The sequence below is a fragment of the Carcharhinus amblyrhynchos genome, chromosome 15 (genome assembly GCF_965287045.1).
Source record: "Carcharhinus amblyrhynchos chromosome 15, sCarAmb.v2.hapA, whole genome shotgun sequence".
In the NCBI taxonomy this organism is placed as follows: domain Eukaryota; kingdom Metazoa; phylum Chordata; class Chondrichthyes; order Carcharhiniformes; family Carcharhinidae; genus Carcharhinus; species Carcharhinus amblyrhynchos.
The window spans coordinates 43,068,512-43,089,389 of NC_137338.1; positions in this window are offsets into that span (position 1 = coordinate 43,068,512).

The following is a 20,878-nucleotide window of genomic DNA, read 5'->3' on the forward strand; positions in this document are numbered from 1 at the left end:
TTTTGGAAAAGTTTTTCAATAGCTACAACAAGGTGCAATATGAGGACTTAGAAGATCCAAAGACTACCATGATGTAAGAATAGCACAAATTGGTATCAATGGGTGCTATTCTGATTGGCAGTTGGTGACTAGTGGAGTGCCGCAGGGATCGGTACTGGGACCTCAACTATTTACCATTTATATAGACAATCTGGAGGAGGGGGCTGAGTGTAGGGTGACGAAATTTGCTGATGACACGAAGATGATTGGAAAAGCAAATTGCGTGGGGGGTGTGGAAAGTCTGCAGAGGGATCTGGATAGGCTAAGCAAGTGGGCAAGAACCTGGCAGATGGAGTATAATGTTAGCAAGTGTGAGGTTATCCACTTTGGCAGAAATAATAGTGGGAGGGATTATTATTTAAAAGGCAAAAAGCTGCAGCATGCTACAGTGCAGAGGGACCTGGGGATCCTTGTGCATGAGTCGCAAAAACTTAGTCTGCAGGCGTAGCAGGTGATCAAGAAGGCGAATGGAATGTTGGCCTTTATAGCGAGGGGGGTAGAATATAAAAGTAGGGAGGTCCTGCTGCAACTGTACAGGGTACTGGTGAGGCCACAGCTGGAGTACTGTGTGCAGTTTTGGTCGCCGCACTTGCGGAAGGATATATTGGCCTTGGAGGGAGTGCAGAGAAGGTTCACTAGGATAATACCAGAGATGAGGGGGTTGGGCTATGAAGAAAGATTAAATAGACTGGGTCTGCACGCACTGGAGTTTAGAAGGATGAGGGGGGGATCTTATAGAGATGTATAAGATAATGAAGGGGATGGATAGGGTAGAGGTAGAGAGATTCTTCCCGCTTAGAAAGGATAGCAGGACTCGAGGGCACAGCCTCAAGATAAGCCCGGGGGCGGGGGGGGGTCAGTTTAGAACGGAGTTGAGGAGGAACTTCTTCACTCAAAGGGTGGTGAATCTCTGGAATTCTCTGCCCGTTGAAGTGGTGGAGGCTACCTCGCCAAATATATTTAAGTCATGGGTAGATAGGTTTTTGATAGACAAGGGAATTAAGGGTTATGGGGAGAGAGCGGGAAAGTGGAACTGATCCACTTCAGATCAGCCATGATCTTATTGAATGGCTGGGCAGGCTCGAAGGGCCAGATGACCGACTCCTGCTCCTATTTCTTATGTTCTTATTAATTTATTAAGATTTCCCTGTAAGCTTTCACTGAATTGCTTTGGCTCTTAATTGCCAAATGTTTGTGTGAGGCTGTTGAAGACTGATGAGGAATCTCAGTCTACACCTTTTAGCACAGTTAGACTTCCCATAAATGTTTGAATTGTTGCTGAAATTTGGTGTGTATTTTTAATTAGTGTTTTCAAATGATGGAAGCATTTTAGACAGCGTGCTTCAATGAAAAATATGAAATGATTGCTGTACAGTACTTAAAACTGCTTCTCATAAATAGGCAAGATTAGCATTGTATTCAGCTGATATTATGTGTCTATTAAAACACTCTAATACAATTTCAGTTTAAGAAAGGCAGTTCATCTACTTGATTTTATGCAGATGAATTAACAGTTTTAAACTGCCTTAATTCACACATTCCGTTCCTGAGACCATCACTTCAGAGGCAGGCACATACAAAGTGAAACTAATGCACGGGCCTCTCGAGGAAACAAGTCATCTAAACGAAAGGGAAAGCTTTCCATAATTGCATACAAAACATATTTGTGGATAGAATGACAGCTTTACAGAGATTCAACTTAAATAAATATTACAAAATCCATAATTTATAGTGACATACAATAAGATAGCAATAATTACATAATCTGTGCCACAACTAAAATCTGATACCCCGTAAAATTTGACAGCTTGTACTGTTCCACTCTCCTAAACCAAGATTGAAATTAGCTGCTACCAGCTCTTGGGCTGTGTAAATAATCCCCAGATTGGAACTGGAGTAATTTCTTAAGTGAGGATGGCACTCTCCTGCTCTTTGAGATCGAGACTTTGCTGTTTGCTGATCTAGTTCTCAGTTTGATTTAATCTCCATCTGAATTTTCTAGAGGAGTTTCTTTGAGGATGTTACATCTCAGTTCAATTAATTAATATTGTGGCTCCCTTCACTAGAATCTGAATCCCTTACATTTTCTGAGATATTTCCTTAATCTGCTGGCCCTCATCATGCCACATTCAAAAACCGACTGTGGTGATTTCTAGCCATCTGTTAAACGCAGGCTACATACTAACTTGGTGTTGGCTGACGAATGAGACCTTGGATCCTGTTAATTTGTTAACTTGTAAATCATCATTGTATCATTTGATCTTGTGTTGTCTGCTTTCTACAGGCAGTAAAAGGTAACAAAAACAAATAAAAATGCCTCGAGGAGGACATCCAACTCCCTTCCATGTGGGACAAAGTCAAAACCATGAAGTTTCAGTATTATGTAAACTAGGAAGGTTAATCTAATTCATTGTGGTTAAAATCATAGTTTTTCGCTATGTATGTCAAGACAGTCAGAATTCCCCCAGCATATGGGAGCACTGCAGCAACAGAAGGGCAGGAAATGGTGAGTGCAGAATCTCTTAAAGAGCTGTTGACGATTAGCTTTCCGCCTGCACAAAGGTGAGGTCTAGAACAAGCAATAAAACTGACAATGAAAATTCTGCATCTGTTGTAAGAAGAGAGGTAGATTTGAGAGGTTACTATTTTGAGGTTGATGCCTCCCATTCAACTGCATCTGAAGAAAGCACGCAAAGAGATGACCACTTCTGTTATTGCTGTCTCCTATCTACATAGGTCAGCAAAGTAAATGAGAAAGATATGCTTTGATCTGAAGATAACCAAAGTTGACTGAGTAATAGAAAGTCTGTACACATCATTGTTTCCACCAGTTATAACTTGGTAACTGCCAATGGAAAAAGTTTCCTTTACTTCAGTGGACTGATGGATGCTTTGTTATTGGCAGCTACGGCTCTTCAAACTATTCTGTAGCCATTACCATGATTATTTTTTCACCCATTCGTGGGACATGGGCATCACTGACTGGTCAGCATTTATTGCCCATCCCTAGTTTCCCTTGTTCAGAGTTAACCACATTGCTATGGCTCAGGAGTCACATGTAGGTAACAGCAGCAGATTTCCTTCCCTAAAAGGACATTAGTGAACCAGATGGGAATTTCTGACAATTGACAATGGTTTCATGGTCATCAGTAGATTCTTAATTCCAGATTATTCTTTTGTTGAATTTGAATTCAACCACCTGCCATGGCAGGATTCAAACCTGGAACATTAACTAAGTTTCTGGATTAATATCATGAGGCCATTGCCTTCCCATGTGTGTGCGTCTGATATTAATCATTAATTTCATTGGCTAATCAAATATTTAGTGAACTATATTAAAAAGACTTTTAAACAAACAAGACACTGACTTAAGATAGCTGCCAGAGGTCACTTGATCTGTCTGATATGACAAGTTGGACTTTTTCTGGAAGGTTCCAAATTAATTAAGGTTAATACATGCCAAGACAACTTCCCACAGAAATTCTCGTCTGCTGATGTTAAAAACTACTTCAAAAGATGAACCAAGCCACAGAATTCTTACCACTTGCATTTCTATAAAGCTACATTTCAAGTACAGAGTGTGGAATTTTCCCATCCTGCCCCATCCACTACGATTCTCTTGCAAAGGGTCCGTTAACCTTGGATGGAACTTTCCGGTCTTGGGGCGAGCGTGGCCAGAAAATCCCACCCAGAAAGTCTACCAGGACAATAGTTATTTAGAGGGCATTCTTCCTATCTCATCAAGAAGGAGTATGAATCATCCAGGAGTTAATGGCTGGTTCATTAAAGAATCTAATCACCTAGGACATAGCAATAATCAAGGTCAATAATCAAAGCTGATAAATTATCTTCTGAAGTTGTGATGGGGAGAGAGACCATGTGACCAGAATAACCACTTTGAAATGTATTTTGTTAAAACACCCAAGCTATTTAAAAAAAGATTCTGGAAGAAACCTGCCAATGGTATAGAAACATTATTTCTTATATTAAAGACACTTTTTCTAATACATCTTGGAAGCAACTACAGAGGTAGTCAAATTCCATCAAAAAGGAACACGTGATACGACTGCATTGACGATTAGAAAAGATTTAAAAGAGATTGTCTCCAGAAATTGCGGTATACGTCTGTCTCAATTCCACTGGAATTCCAAGACCACTATGAAAAGATTCTATCTCAGCGATGGACTCAAACAGTGAACTCTCTATTTTTAACCTTTTATCATTGAATCTTAAATTTGACGAAGTATATCTACCGTATGACTTATTTCTAAAGGGCACTCTGCTCTCTGTGGAGCTGATTCAGTCCTGCCCAGCCAGGGTAATGGCGTGGGCCAGGCTGGAAGATTTCTTCAGTATAGAATGCTGCAAAATGTGACAAGAAAAACCAGCTGTGCTGTCAGCATGCTGCTAAAAATGGAAAATTCTGCCCCTTTATTTTATATGTTTGTGTGTGTTGTGAATGGTGTGGCGATGCCAGCATTGGATTGGGGTAAGCACAGTAAGAAGTCTCACAACACCAGGTTAAAGTCCAACAGGTTTATTTGGTAGCAAAAACCACAAGCTTTCAGAGCACTGTTCCTTCATCAGATGAGTCACCAAATAAACCTGTGCTACCAAATAAATGGACTTTAACCTGGTGTTGTGAGAGTTCTGACTGTGTTGTGAATGTCAGGATGTGGGACTACATGTTTAAGTACCTTTGTATCTTTACCAGGGTGTATTTGTGCTCAATAAAAAAACTAAAGAGTTTGATGGGTTAAAGGTCTTATTGTTCATCATCATTGGCTAGATATAGTCCAGAAAGGCCTATACTTTAAGGAAACCAATAACCTCGTAAAAATGGTTGTGTTCTCTTATGAAGTGAATACTTTTTCATGCCAAAAGTGACAAGAATTTTACTCCAAGCAGAAAAGGTCTTAGCTGGTTTGAGGTCTGACTAATATCACACATCATCAGTGGTGGATTGGAAGTTTGGAAGGGTTGGAGGTATAGTGCCATAGTGATTTTCAAATCGATGGTCAGAGCTTTTTTAGTTGCATATTTTTTAATGGAAGTCCAGCTTCATTAAGCAGCAAAGCTCACATTGGGCTCTGTGATTAGGGTTGAATTAAATGCGAGAAACAACACTGTGGTTGAAAGTGTGAAAAAAGATATGCGGCATTGCAAAAATAGTATATAGGAGAAAAAACATCAACATTAAACCAAACTATTGTACAGCAAGTCCAAATAATCTGAACTATTTTAAGCTGCAAAAAGCAAAACAACACATAGAAACTAAAGGCTAGGTAGTTCGAGAAACTAGGGAATGGTAAAAGAGGTCCCAAGAAGTTGAAGTCAAAGGGATAAAAGGAACTGGAATTTGAACAAGATACTGTTCACTGAAGTTAAAGAAGGTGAGTGGAGCAGAACCTCCGGTTAAAGGAAGAGTTGAAAGGTGCAGACTTGGTGACATTGACTAGCAAAATGCCAAGTATATGAAGCATTCTGAAGGTTGGTGACCTGTGAAGTAGTGGTGCTCTGATGGCATGGCTGGGTACCCAGGAACCTGCGGGATTGTTTGGAAGCTTGAATGCACACAGCAATTCAACGCAGAGGAATATCAAAGGAAGGGGTCTAAATCCAGGAAGTGGATCTGTGGTGATGTATTTGAGAGAAAGGGATAAGATTCAAAGATATATATGTTGTCAAGTATGGAGTTTGGAAAACTCGTGCGGAAATTAGGGCTGCGATTCTCCCAAAAGTGCTGAATTGGTGGGAAAACTGTTCTAGATCCTGACTGTTTTCTCAGTTCAGCTTCTCACTTGAATCTCCACACACTGTGCAACTGCAGAGGTCCAGTCATGAATATCATCAAAAATGCCAGGGGGAGTGGGTGGTGCAGGGCCTATTCGCACTGGAGTCTGACAGTTCTGGAACTCTGCGTATACGCAGTGGTCCCAAATTGTCAGACTCCCCATTTGCTGGCTAGCTTGATCACTGGCCAGCTCAGGACCCCCATAGTTCTGCCTCGCCCCCTCCACGGCCCAATCACGGTCCCCACAATTCCCAGGCCAGTCCTGACCGCTCCTGTCGCAAAGCACCCTGATATACAGCCCACCTCCTCCATTAGTGGTGATTCCTCCCACTCCCGTCAATCCAGCAGACGCCAGCACCCCCGCTGACTCCTCCCCTGGGGGTCAGGCCCTCGCCCAGAAGACCAGCCCCCCACCTCACCCCAATTGCTGCCCTCCCTTCATCCCAAACTGATCCTGTCTGCAGAGTGTCAGCAGGAAACCCCATCCCACTGATCACCCCTAGGCCCTGCCCACAGTAGGCCCCACTCCCTTGGCACTGCCAGATGCCTGGTGGGTAGTGCTAGGCTGCCCCCTGGACATAGGTACTTTGCCCCTTGGGCAGTGCCAGGGGCACAGGCTGGCACTGCCAGATGTCCATGCTCAGGGCAGACCATCCCCTCACTGCCCAACCCTGGGGGTCATTCCAGCGAGGTCTCCGCTTGTTCCCCAACATGGGGAGCTAGTCTGAATTCTGCCAAAATGAAGTACTCCTGGTGGGGTGGAAGATTCAATCAGGATTTGAAAGATCCCGATAATCACATTGAAAACATATTTAAAATAGACTAAAAAGATTCAAATTACTTACCCCCCCCGCAGCCACTTCCCGCTGGTTTCCAGTGTGGTCTGACCAGCAACTGTTCTCCGACTCTGGGAGATGCGCATACATTCCCGGCACATGCACAAATCCCAGAACAAGGCTGGTGATGTGCATCTTCCACCGTGATCCAACGGAAAAGCTGCAGGTCGTGATGGGACAATTGCAGCCTAGAGTTCCAATGAGGTCAGTTGGCTGAGTGTAATAATCATCTAGAGTGAGTTTGATGAGAAATCTACAGACATTGTAATGAATGGCATCTGCCACTTTCTTCCAGTTGGCCTATTGGTTTATTGGGATGGTGCACTTACTGAGAATGTTATAGCACAATATATGGTTTGTAACCTGTGTCATCCTTAAAATCTGTGTACATTTGTGAAGATATAGGTGGGGTGAAGGAGTGTTGTGATATTGTCAATTGCTTCGTAATTAATAAATGTTTTAATCTTCTGTAAAAAGCTAACTGGTAGTTCTGTGACTGTTCATCCATGTTTCTGGAAAAAGAAGAAATTGGGATTGTGTAATAGTAACATGTGGGGAGGAGGTGGCATAGTGATATTGAAACTGAACTAGTAATCCTGAGACCTGGATTCAAATCTCACCTTGGCAGAAGATAAAAGTTGAATTCAATAAAAATCTGGAATTAAAAGTCTAATGATAACCACAAAACCATTGTCAATTATCATAAAAATCCATCTGGTTCACAAATCTCTTTCAGTGAAGGAAATCTGCCATCTTTACCTGGTCTGGACTATAAGCAATTCCAGATCTACAGCATTGTGGTTGACTGTTAAATGCCCTTTGAAATAGCTCAGCAAGCCACTCAGTTCAAGGGCAATTAGGGATGGGCAATAAATGCTTGTCTGGACAGCAATGACCAAATCCAATGAATAAATAATGCTGATGACATGCGGCTGTTGTGAAGATTGTGAAGTAATAATGCTCCACTGGTGAGTCAACTAATAAAATGCCTATAGTTCAGATTTGGGTCTCTTTCATGTCACTTTTTTGGAAAGCTTTGTTCTTAAAATTGGTTTCATTAATGCAGACAAACTGTGGAGCAGCTAATTGTGTGGAAAACACAAGTGAGGCAGCATCTCTGTTGAAGAAGCTGTGCGTTTGAACTGATAGCATGAATCACGATGGTCTACATTCCATACACATTTGTGACAGCAAGTGTATTAGATAAACAGTCAACGTGAGGATTGGATTGGACAGGACATTTCTATGCACTATATTACAGCCTGCCATTTTTTAAAATTTGACTTAGTCCCTTCTTTGAAATAGCAAATAGATCAGTCAGCAATTCTGCTGGTTGCAAGTTTTCTAACACGTGTGGCAAATACACAACTTTTTGTTTTTGAATAAAAGTTATTTTCATCAAGTGAATCCCCAAAATTAATAATTCAGCAAAATGGACTGTATTTCCAATCATACTCATTGACACATATCTGACAAACATGGTGAAATACTGAATACTCACAAAAATGAAGTTCACCTAAGGCAAAATGTATTTTCTTTGATTCTGTACTTTAAATAACCAAGTATAAATTCTTAATTGTTTTATCCCATAAAAAATGTAATAGTCAGAGTGAATTACTATGTTTTACAATGTACCATCCATAGGCTCCAATCTTCATTAAGTGCATGCTTTGGGAAACGTCAGGCATGGCTGCTCACACTTAGCTAAGCTATTCATGGTAACTAGAATTTTAATGAAACACTACACATAACAGCATAACTTGGCAGTAGGAATTTGTTGTATAACATGAATATATTAAAGCTTTTCTGGTTGTTTCTTGAAAATTGTTAATTTTGGTATAAATGTAAACAGGGAATCACATTTCAGACTTACCCTTACCTTTTGGGCAAAATTAGTGAATGGAGAAAATAGATGTCCCCTAATAGATGAGAAATGAGCCTGAGTTATAATTAAGTCATTACACATAAAAGCATAACCGAGGACAAATCAGACCCATTCCATCTCCTCAACCTAAAGTTAATTATACTTGAAATAGAGCGAGCAAAACAAAATTTACTTAACAGAGTACTGGATTGTGGCTATTGTTTTATCTTGTGTTTTGGGGTCTAGGGCGGTGTTCGTTTGACTATTTCCTTAAGAAAGCTATGTAAGACTGCAGTTCATAAAAACATTATTTATTTACAGCTCTATGTACATCTTAGTAAATCTACGCAAGTTCTGATTTCTCCTTTTCTCCAGATTTGTTACATGGGACATTGCATCATAGTTAAGTCAGTAGTTATATCAGTATTGGGTGCTCCTGAAGCTAACACTTTACTCTACATTACCCCCAACCCGCCCTCCAGCTCTTATCCCAATTCTAAACATACTCTACATCTCCCGTCACAGCCTCAGACATCACAGATTTAGTTTCTGAATGACCTGATTAATCCCCATGATCTTGTTCTGAACTCTAAAATCAAGAATGTTCTGCCCTCTACCTTTATTTGATATGATTGTCCTTCTCCTGGACAGCTGTAGAGTTGTGCCTTTTTTCTTGTTCCCCATCTCCATCAGGATTTGAATAGTAAGCCCAAGTTTCTATTGGCTTATTTCTCAAGAGACAAAGGCACTTTTGGTTTCTTCTTCTATTTCCCTGGTCCATCACAATCTTATGATTGTGGAGCTCTTGCTATTGTTATGCCTTTTTGGCTCCATATCCACATTTTCTCCCCAGGCTGCAGCAATTTTAAGTCTCATACTCTGTGTCTGAAGTTGAAGTTACAAGCTTGAATATGCATTTGTTGTTTCTCACAATTTTTAATTCTTTTGTAATTGTCTGAGCTAATGTTATGTTGTAGTTTTTGTTGTAGAGCTGGAAACTATGTTTGTAACTGTCTTCCCATCAACAAGTCTGGGGACCAAATTTCTACCAAAGTTCGGTAATTGAGGACTAAGTTAATAGTTTTATTCTTTTTCATCTACTCCTTGATAGTTGAATGAAAAAGCAGAAAGAGAAGTTTGAACAGAGGATATCTAGATGAGCTAGTCACTAGTATGAAATTATTTTTCTGCACAAATTCGTAGAACAGCTCATTAATAAACAGAGATGTCTGACATTGCAATTTCTGGGATGCCATGTGCATGAATATTCTTCTTAGTGATGTCTCTTGCCATAGTGCTGTGAATCTACTCAGTTCAAATTAACTGGAATAGTAAGCAATGATGATGATGAAAACTCTGCTTTTAAACCCAACTAAACCCAGTACTAGGTGCTGCCATAGCCTCAAAGGAAAAGTGGAGACATCAGTGGTTCAGTCTGTTGTTGCTTTGTCATTGTACACACGGCAATTCAAGATTAGTTCCAGTAGATGGACTAATCCTTGGCCATCAGACTGACTGCTGGGTTCTTGCTTGACATTTTGTTTTCCCCAAGTGACTTTGGTGTATTTTTTTTGAAGAATTTTGATATGGAGCGTCTGAGGGAGGACCAGGCTTCTTTAAAAATAAAGAAACCATCATGGGTTGTGAGATGTTTTCTCTGTTCAAAGTAACCGTGTAGTATTGGCTTGTAGTAAATATAATCTAGCCACCCCCTCTGGAAGTACTCATTTATTTGGATGCATTTGTCATCTTGTTGTTGCGCTTTTTCAATCTCTGATGATCTCTTCTCAATGGCTGGCATGTTTGGTAATAGTATATGCTTCCATTTCCTCTTTTAATCTTCTAGATTAAATCCTTTTATTGATATTCTTGATAGTGCATCTGCTGTTATCTGGTAGTACCCTTGAATTTACCCAGTTTAAAAAAAATCATATCTTATTAGGCTGATTCTGAAATGTTGAATTCAAGGCAGCATTTTTGCAATAGGGTGGCATAGTGTTCAGCATGGCTGCCTGACAGCACCAGGGACCCGAGTTCAATTCTGGCCTTGGCTGACTGTGTGGAATTTGCATGTTCTCTTCATGACTGCATAGCTTTCATCCAGGTGCTCCGATTTCCTCCCACAGTCCAAGATGTGTGGGTGAGATTGATTGGCTATGCTAAATTGCTCCAGAGTGTCAAGGGGTATAGCAGGGTAAATATATACGGTTAAGGAGATAGGGGCTGGGTGGGATTGTGGTCAGTGCCGACTTGATGGGCCAAATGACATCCTTCTGCACTGTATGGATTTTATGAATCTCCTTTAGGTTAAGATGACAAAGCAAAGGTTTGATCAGTTTTTAAAACTTAATCCCAACACCTAATTAGAGAACTTCATGCACACCCATGCTGCTGCTAAAGCTTATTTTCAATTGTTGTATACCTTTGTCTCTGCGTCGGTGAGTGATCTTGTCTGTGAGCAACTTGAGGTTTTCTCCTGCTTTTTTTTGGACTTGAAACAAACCTGCAGGCAAAGTGTCTACTGCTACAATTGTAGGCAATTCTGGATTGAGGACATTGCAGATATTGATAATGAATACAAGGAGAGCAGTTCCTTTTTCAAAAAAGATCATAAATATTTATCCAAATCTTCCAGTCTCCAGAATCGAACCCAGGTCCCTGGTGTTGTGAGGCAGCAGTGCTAACCACTGTGCCACTCACTTATCCAATAAAACCCTGTTTTTAGACATATTTTCTTAGAGATTTTTATAACTGAGATAAAGCCAATGGAACTCTAAGTAAATAAAAGTTTCAAAGTACTCCAGTACCCACAGCAATATGCAACACCTCTCTTCCTGAAATTGTTTTTCATACATCCAGCACCCTGGACAGTTCTCACCCCCTCCAACACCTTGGACAGTTCTCAGCATCACCCCATCCACCCACACCTCAGAGAGTGCTCTATCTCACCCTTTCAGAAATTGCTCAACCCCCTCCCATACCCTGGACAGTGCTCACCCCCTCTCTCAACACACCTTCTGGAATCTGTGATTTCTTTCCAGCCAATGTCAGATAGTTCAACATTGCTAGTTCAGACAGTTACATGGGTAAGATGGGTATAAAGGGACATGGGCCAAATGCGGGCAACTGGGAGTAGTTTAGGGGTTTAAAAAATGGGCAGCATGGACAAGTTGGGCTGAAGGCCCTGTTCCCATGCTATAAATCTCTATGGTTCTACTGCTAGAAAGTGACAAAGGGTTTTTGTTCTTTCATTGGATGTGGATATTGCTAAAAAGGCCAGAATTTTTTTGCCCATTGCTACCCCTTGAGCAGAGTGGCTTGCTAGGCCATTTCAGAGGAAAGAGTCAACCTCATTGCTAGGGGTCTGGAGTCACTTGTAGGCCAGATTAGGTAAGAAAGGCAGATATCCTTTTCTAAAAGACATTTGTGAATAAGAGGGGTGTTACAACAACTAAGGAATGTTTTCATGGTCTGTATCATAGAGATTAGATTTCAATTGGAGATTTTATTAATTAAATTTTAATTCCACTAGCTGCCATGTTTGAAGTTGAACTCCTGTCCTCAGAGCTCGAGCCCAGGCCTCTGGATTACTAGTCCAGTGACATTACCTCTACCTCACCATGTTCCCCTAAAGCATTTTCTTGGGGTGAAAAGAGGTGAGGTGGGTTGAATTATTAACAGGTGTGAGGGGTGAACACTGTGGGGAGGATTAACATTGTCAATGCAGTGATGCTCTGCAGTTTTGGATGTTGACTGCTTCAGGCAATCCTAAACCCACGATTTTTTTGCTCAAAGTGTTTCTCCAAAGAATTGCAAATAATTTGATTGAGAAATGCTGGCCATGGGATGTTTACAAACAGGAGATACTGAAAATCACATTTTCACCTGTGAATAAGAACTGGCAACAGAACAAATAACACAAGCTTTAGGTTAAATTTTTCCTTATTAGAACATAAAAGGCCTCTCCTGCGTTATGCCATTGCCGGCTTGTTTTTCAACGATGGAGGCTTCAGGTAGCAGATAGGTTAGAAATCTGGCTTTTAAAAAAATCCCTGTGAGGTAAGTGTGTATGTTTTCCTGCAATTAGCATCAATCAGAACTATCAGAAGATTTAGGCTCCTAACATTTTAATGGATGTTTTGGTAAATGGGTGAACTAGCTGGTGTTGGGCAGTGAAAATGAGAGACAAAGACCTGGATATTTACTCAAGGCCATGAAAAGATTGTGGAAGGGAAAGGAATAATAAATGAGACATGAAAACTTGATGAATGGGTTTCCCAGACATCCTGCTGAAATTCCTTTCTGGGTGCACAATTTTACCAAAAACAGGTGCGAAGTCATGGTAAATTCGGGCGTTGGGCCTTTAACGCAATCTGCGCCCGAATCAGAGCAGATCGCGACTTTACCGACACCCGATTTGGACGCAGATCTGGTCAGTGCCTGAATCGGGCGGCCCGACGGTTTAAATGCATTAGCATGCATTTAAATCAATTTAATGAACCGCACGCCCAACTCTACCACCAAATCCCACTTTACCGTCTTCGGGTCCATTCCAGATCCGTGCTGTAAGCGACCTGCAGAATAAAAATCCGAAGCCGATTACTATTCTGCAGGGGAACCTCCAAAGCCCATCCTCCTCGACCATCCTTCACAGATCCTCCCCCCCCACCCCCCCCCCGCCCACTAACCACCCCAGCAGACCCGCCCACCCCCCCTCCCCTGTGACTGGACCACCCGGGAGGCAGGCCCCCTCGGTAGAGCACACTGTCAACCTACCTGGATCACTGGTCTACCTCCATCATCCTTCCGCCCTGCAGTCCTTTGAGAGCCTGCAGCACCTTCCTAGCCTTCCACTGGCGTCCGCCGGAGGAGGGGGTGGGCTCAGATGGGTGTCTGGTTGGGAGGGGTGGTGGTGAGGATGGACTTGGGAGAATCTTGCAAACTGAAAATAATGTAGCATCTTCTTTGTGCTGCCTAATTATTATGGGAAGGGTAATTAAACTACAGTGTCCTAGTGAGCCATTAGTGAACTGTGTAATACATTTGTGATCTGTGACTGGATTGTTGATGTTCCTGTAGTCATAAGTTAAGTGCTCAAACGTTCAGAGTTAAGTGGTGAATTTGGAAGAATTGTCCCCGTGGTGGAACTTGGTTGGAAATAAGATTACTAAATGTGGGAAATCAACCATAGTGAAAAGAAGTTTGTATTGGCAACTCTTCTCTCACATTCATAAGAACATAAGAAATAGGAGCAGGAGTAGGCCATCTAGCCCTTCGAGCCTGCCCCGCCATTCAATAAGATCATGGCTGATCTGTCGTGTCTCAGTTCCACATTCCCGCCCTCTCCCCATAACCCTTAATCCCCTCTCTTATCAAAAACCCATCAACCTGCATCTTAAAAATATTTAGCGAGGCAGCCTCCACCACTTCAACGGGCAGAGAATTCCAGAGATTCACCACCCTTTGAGTCAAGAAGTTCCTCCTCAACTCTGTTCTAAACCTCCCCCCCCTTTATCTTGAGGCTGTGCCCCCTAGTCCTACTGTCCTTTCTGAGCGGGAAGAGTCTCTCCACCTCTATCCTATCCATCCCATTCATCATCTTATACGTCTCAATGAGATCTCCCCTCATTCTTCTAAACTCTAACGAGTACAAGCCTAGTTTATTCAGCCTCTCCTCATAGCTCAACCCCCTCAACTCCGGCATCAGCCTAGTAAACCTCCTCTGCACTCCCTCCAAGGCCAAAATATCCTTGCGTAAGTACGGCGCCCAAAACTGCACACAGTACTCCAGCTGCGGCCTCACCAATGCCCTATACAGCCGCAGCAAGACCTCCCTACTTTTATATTCAATCCCCCTTGCTATGAAGGCCAGCATCCCATTCGCCTTCCTGACCACCTGCTGCACCTGCAAGCTGGGTTTTTGCGACTCATGCACAAGGACCCCGAGGTCCCTCTGCACCGTCGCCTGCTGCAGTTTTTCGCCCCGTAAGTAATAATCCTTCCTACCATTATTCCTACCAAAGTGGACCACCTCATACTTGCCAACATTAAATTCCATTTGCCAGTTCCTGGCCCATTCGCCCAGCCTATCTAGATCCTTCTGTAGACTCTCCACACCCTCCGCACAATTTGCCATTCCACCAATCTTGGTGTCATCAGCAACTTTCGACACCCTACACTCGGTTCCCTCCTCCAGATCATCTATATAAATGGTAAATAGCTGAGGCCCCAGCACCGACCCTGGGGCACTCCACTAGTCACCAACCACCAATCCGAATAGCACCCATTGACCCCCACTCTCTGCCTCCTATTTGACAACCAATCCTCTATCCACGCTAACACCCTACCCCCAACTCCATGTCCCCTGACCTTCTGCAATAACCTCTTGTGAGGCACCTTGTCAAACGCCTTCTGAAAATCAAGAAAGACCACATCCACCAGCTCTCCTCTATCCACCGCCCTAGACACATCCTCATAAAACTCCAGTAATTTGTCAGACACGACTTCCCTTTAACGAAACCGTGCTGCGTCTACTCTATCAAGCAATTCCCCTCAAGATGCCTCGCTATTTCCTCCTTGATGACGGATTCTAACATTTTACCTACAACAGACATTAAACTAACCGGCCTATAATTCCCTGTCTTTTGCCTGGCACCCTTCTTAAACAACGGCGTAACATTAGCCGTTTTCCAATCTTCCAGCACTTCCCCGGAATCCAGCGACGTCTGGAAAATAACCACCAAGGCATCCACTATCACCTCCGCCATTTCTTTCAGAACCCTCGGATGCATTCCATCCTGGCGACCATTCCGGTCCTGGCGACTTGTCCACAATCAGCCCCTCCAGTCTGTCGAGCACTGCCTCTCTAGTAACAGTAATGTCATTAAGACCCTCCAGTCCTACCACCTTTCCATCTCTAACACCCGGCAAATTATTCACGTCCTCCTCCGTGAAGACAGAAACAAAAAAGTTATTCAAGACCTCAGTCATATCCCCATCCCCTACCACTAAGTCCCCCTTCTCATCCTCTAAGGGACCAACGTGCACCCTAGCCAGCCTCTTCCTTTTTATATATTTATAAAAACTCTTGCTATCCTTTTTTATATTAAGCGCGAGCCCAGCTTCATAGTTTCTCCTACCCTTCTTTATCAACTTCTTTGTCAATCTTTGTTGACATTTAAACCTCTCCCAATCCTCTTCTCGCCCACTACTCTTAGCTACTCTAAACGCCTCCGCTTTTAATTTAACACTTTCCTTCACCTCCTTCGTTATCTACGGCTTATTACCTCTCCTCCTACTGTCCTTTTTGACCATCGGAATAAATTTCTGCTGAGCACCAAGAAAGATCTCCTTAAAGATCCTCCACTGCTCCTCAGCAGACCTACCTTCCAACGCGCTCCCCCAGTCCACATTCGCCAATTCTTCGCTCATCCTACCGTACTCCCCTCTGTTCAAACAAAGGATGCGCATTCGGGAACCCACTTTCTCCTCCTCCATCTGCACCAGAAACTCCACCATACAATGATCACTCTCCCCAAGAGGATCCTTGGCAGATGTGCCCCTACTTATAAATGTGATTTGTACGGGCAATGTTGGGTGCAGCTAATCTGCCTCTGGAGCAATCTTGTTTTCATCTGAACATTGCACAGAATTAGAGGAATTTCCTTTGGAAGATAATGTCAGAATTATAATCGCAGGAACTAAAAACCTGACAGTCAAAAAATTTGGGAAAATATTTCAAAATATGGATGGGGGGATATTTATTTTGAAATATTTTCCCAAATTTTTTGACTGTCAGGTTTTAAGTTCCTGCAATTATAATTCTGACATTACCAGGGTGTTGCCTGGTATGGAAGAACTGGGGTATGAGGAACGATTGAAGAAATTGGGGCTCTTTTCCCTTGAAAGACAGCGACTGAGGGGGGATCTAATAGAGGTGTATAAGATTATGAAGGGTATAGATAGAGTAAACAGAGGTAAGCTATTTCCTATGATAGAGACACATAGGACAAGGGGCCATGGACTTAAGGTGAGGGGGGAGAGGTATAACACAGATATTAGAGGGAGTTTTTCACACAGAGGGTAGTGGGGGTATGGAATGCTCTGCCAAGTAAGGTGGTGGAGGCAAACGCGCTAGAGTCATTTAAGAGTAACTTAGACAGGCACATGAGTGGGTTGGAGATGGGTGGATATAGGAGATTGTTTTAAATAAGGGTCATTAGCATTGGGGCATCCCTGGTAAGGTAAATGGATATGGTACAATAATAATGTTTTTTTTCTTTTCATTCACAGGTTTTAAGTCGGTCTGCCTTGTGTCCAACGAGGAGCATACACGCGATGGGTCGTACTTGGGCTGCTCTTGGTTGTTCGAGATTGGCCTAGTGCTTCATGTCGTTAGTGTGTGCCTAAACTGGACCAGATACTGGGCAAGATGACAGCTCAGTGACTATCGCTGATTGCTGTGCAGACACATGGATTTGGGCCGGTGTCTGTGAGAGTTTACACGTTCTCCCCGTGCTTGCGTGGGTTTTCTCTGGGTGCTCCGGTTTCCTCCCACACCCCAAAGGTGTTAGGCTGATTGGCAGTAATAAATTGTCCCTAAATTAGTTTCCCTCAATGTGGATGGCCATAAAACATTAGACAAGGGTCATGGGTGGAGGGGGGGACTGCTGGTGTTGAGATGGTGGCACGGGCGCGTTGGGCCTGTTTCCTGGGCTGTTTTTGTTCTTCGTATCTTCCAAAGAGAATTCCTCTAATTCTATGTAATGTTCCGATGAAAACAAGATGAAAGAAAGAATCCAAGGCTGCTCCAGAGGCAGATTAGCTGCACCCAACATTGCCCGTACAAATCACATTCGTAAGTAGGGGCACATCTGCCATGGAATGAGAGAAGAGTTGCCAATACAAACTTCACTATGGTTGATTTCCCAGATTTCCAACCAAGTTCCACCACGGGGACAATTCTTCCAAGTTCACCACATGACTCTGAACATTTGAGCACCTGGCTCATGGCTACAGGGACATCAACAATCCAGTCACAGATCACAGATGTATTCCATAAGTCACCAATTGCTCACTAGGACACTGTAGTTTAATTGCCTTTCCCATGGATAATTAGGCAGCACAAAGAAGATGCTACATTATTTTCTGTTTGCAAGATTCTCCCAAGTCCATCCTACCCCCACCCCCCAATCCTCCCCAAACCCCTCCCCTCTCTGCTGTTTTTCTTTTTGGTGCCTGGGCGCGCTGCTTCAGATTTTTTTTTGAACTGCGCATGTGCAGTTCAGAGATCGGATTGTTTCAGCTGTGCTAAGCCCCGCCCACAGCACGAATCAGATCAGAGCTGGCAAGAAACATATGGGCAAGATGCACAGAGGATTCTGCGCTCGGATCTGGCCCTTAGGCTCCAATTGGTAGAATCGGGTCCAGATCTCCTGCAACTTTTTTCAACAAGGGATGAAACGGATAGCAGAAAAGCAGGAGAGCACAGAATGCAACAGAGAGATGGATAGTCAGGGAAAGTCAGAGACTGGGAGGAAAATCAATGAAAAGGGTAGAGTCAGATTTGGTCGGGGAGGGTAGGGTTGGAGATAACAGTGAACTGAGAGAATCAGGAAGTGTAGGGAGAGAGTGGAGAGAGATTTAGTTGGGGGGACTGGGAGATGGCAGGAGTTGGGTGAATTTGGAGATCAGAGGAAGTCAGAGACTGGGGGTGTGTGGATGGAAATGATATTGGGAGGATGATGTGGTGGAAGGGAAAAATTAGAAGGGGGCATTTTGAGGAGAACCTAAAATCAGGGTGGAGAGAAGGTGGAGAGTTGGAGATTGGCAGTAGAATTAGATATGAAGGTGAGCCAGAAATCCAGATAGTCAGTGACTCAGAGTTGGGGATTATGAGGGACCATGGCTAATTAGTCCTGGAGGAAACAATTCTGGTCCTGTTAGCCCACAAGCAGTACAATAAAACATTTACATAATGGATCTAGCCCCTCTCATCTTCTTTTACCTGACAAATCTTCAGCCCTGGGAAACTCCACTTCCTTGGATTAAAAATAAAGATCCTGTTAAAATGGAGGCATCAAACCACATTAAAATATTTTACTGTCTGACCCACTTCCTAGCTGCCTGCACACCAAATGTTTCCAATAAAATTAGAATTGGAAGCTTTGGAAGTGACTAGCAGTCGAGTTTTTTTTTTATTAAATCACCTTTCAGTTATCCCCAACCTATCCATCCTTGGGTGTTAAATTCTTCTTGAGTTTAATTTGGTGCAGTAGCAATTATGAACAAAATCTTTGTCAAGACAACAAAGTGAGTAAGTTATACTAAATTTGTTCAAATGGAAAAAGGAACTGGTTATTAAAGAAACCAGCATGCTTACTGAAATTATTGATAAAGTGCAAGCATCACTAGATGCTCTTTATATTAAATTATATTTCAACTATTGGCATAACTATGTAATGCAGAAATGTGCAAATTGTCACATAGCTGGGGTGAGATAAATGTATACAAGGTCACAGTTGACAATAAACATTTGGATTCAAAAAGGCTTGGTCAGCTTGAAATAGTGAGCTCAGGCTGCCAGAGTTGAGCATCCAGCTATCATGTTTATAAGCACTCCCTTTGAATACTATGTTTAAGTAACATACTGTTAAGACATTTGGCTAACTTAAAATAGGGAGAAGTATTTGTAGTGCAGAAGATGGGGAGAGATCCTGATCCATGGTCAGTCAGGCCAACCACGTACAATTGTTAAGAGAGTTCATCTACTTTGATGAAATGCAACATTGAAATGTCCAAAAGCATGATGGTAGAAAGAAAAATTAAACTGAAAGTGATCAGAATCAAATCATGTTAAATAGTAAAATGAAAACATGGATCTTAACAGAAATGACTTAGAATTATGATGATAATTTCTGATACCTATTCGAATATAAATTGCATGTAGGTTACATATAGACTGACAGGATGGATATAAATCAGCTTCACTGAAGGGTGATAAGAGTCTGAGGCAAGCATGAGTTTAACTTCACAAAATGGTGATGCGGAGCAAGTGTGGAGATGTAGCACCACAGCAAAGAAGAATCCCAGTTATCAAAAAGAGTTAACTTAACAAGATGATGAATGGAAGTTGCATTTAGTTTTGGTACAAACCTGTGACATCAAGGGAAGGAAGTTAATAATTTACAGTCGCTTTAAACCAGCAAGACAAACTCATAAGGGATTATTTCATCAAACGAGTTAATTAAAGGGAGGATGCAATTTTATTTTCCTGACTGAACATCTGAAAGTTCAATTTTGAATGGAGTTGAGGGGATTAGATAAACTCAAAGCTTAAAGACTGCTTTCTGACACAGTATGTTAACCCTTTGATAACCAGGTTAACAGAGAAATCTAAGGCCAGTAATTTAGCAAGTAAAATATTGAAGACCAAAGGGGCAAGGTTTCGGAATGAGATTAGGCACACCAGACAAGGAAGAAGTCCAAGTATTCCAGCTATTACTTTCACTATAAAAAATCATGATAATGTTCTCAATGTGCCAGCTGATAAGGTAGGGATTAATCCATGTTCAAGCAGAAAGTAAATGTTTATAATGAGTATCATTATGAAATTGGATGGCCTGAAGATTCATAAAGGACTGCAGCCTCCATAAATTTCCAATAAAAGAATTATTGAAATAGCACCAGAGATTATTGTTAACATGTATCACTAGACATAATTCGTATGATAGAGCCAATTCATTTTCCAATAATTCTTACGGAGGGAGTGCAACAGAAACTGAATGGATACATAACTACCATAAAGCCCATATACACTTTACCTCCCTAGGTTGAGTCAACACAAGTTATATTATGCTCCACGCATTTTTTGTTTGCTGGAAATGATAGCAAAGTCACTTGTATGTGGTTGTTGACTTTTAGAGCATCTAAATCTAAGGAAGTTTGATGGATCCAGATCGAAGGAAGTTTGGTGGATCCAGATCTAAAGAAGTTTGGATCCAGATCTAAGGAAGCTTAGCAGATCCAGTTCGAAGGAAGTTTAGTGGATCCCTATCTAAGGAAGTTTAGTAGATCCAGATATAAGGAAGTTTAGTGGACTCGGGGTAAGAGCAACACTTGCCTGGATTTTGTGGCAGTTCTGACAACTTCCCATGTAAATTGCCATGCCCAGTAGCTGCAGCATGGCTGACTTTCAATGGGTGAGGCTGCCGATGGCCTTGCAGGAAACCCTCAGCAGTTTCTGAGTCTGAACTGCACCATCCTCACATGGTTGCAGCAGTTACAGTGACTGGCTGACAGGAATAAATGGCACTGGCACAGTGACGTAAAAGCTGTCATCCTGAG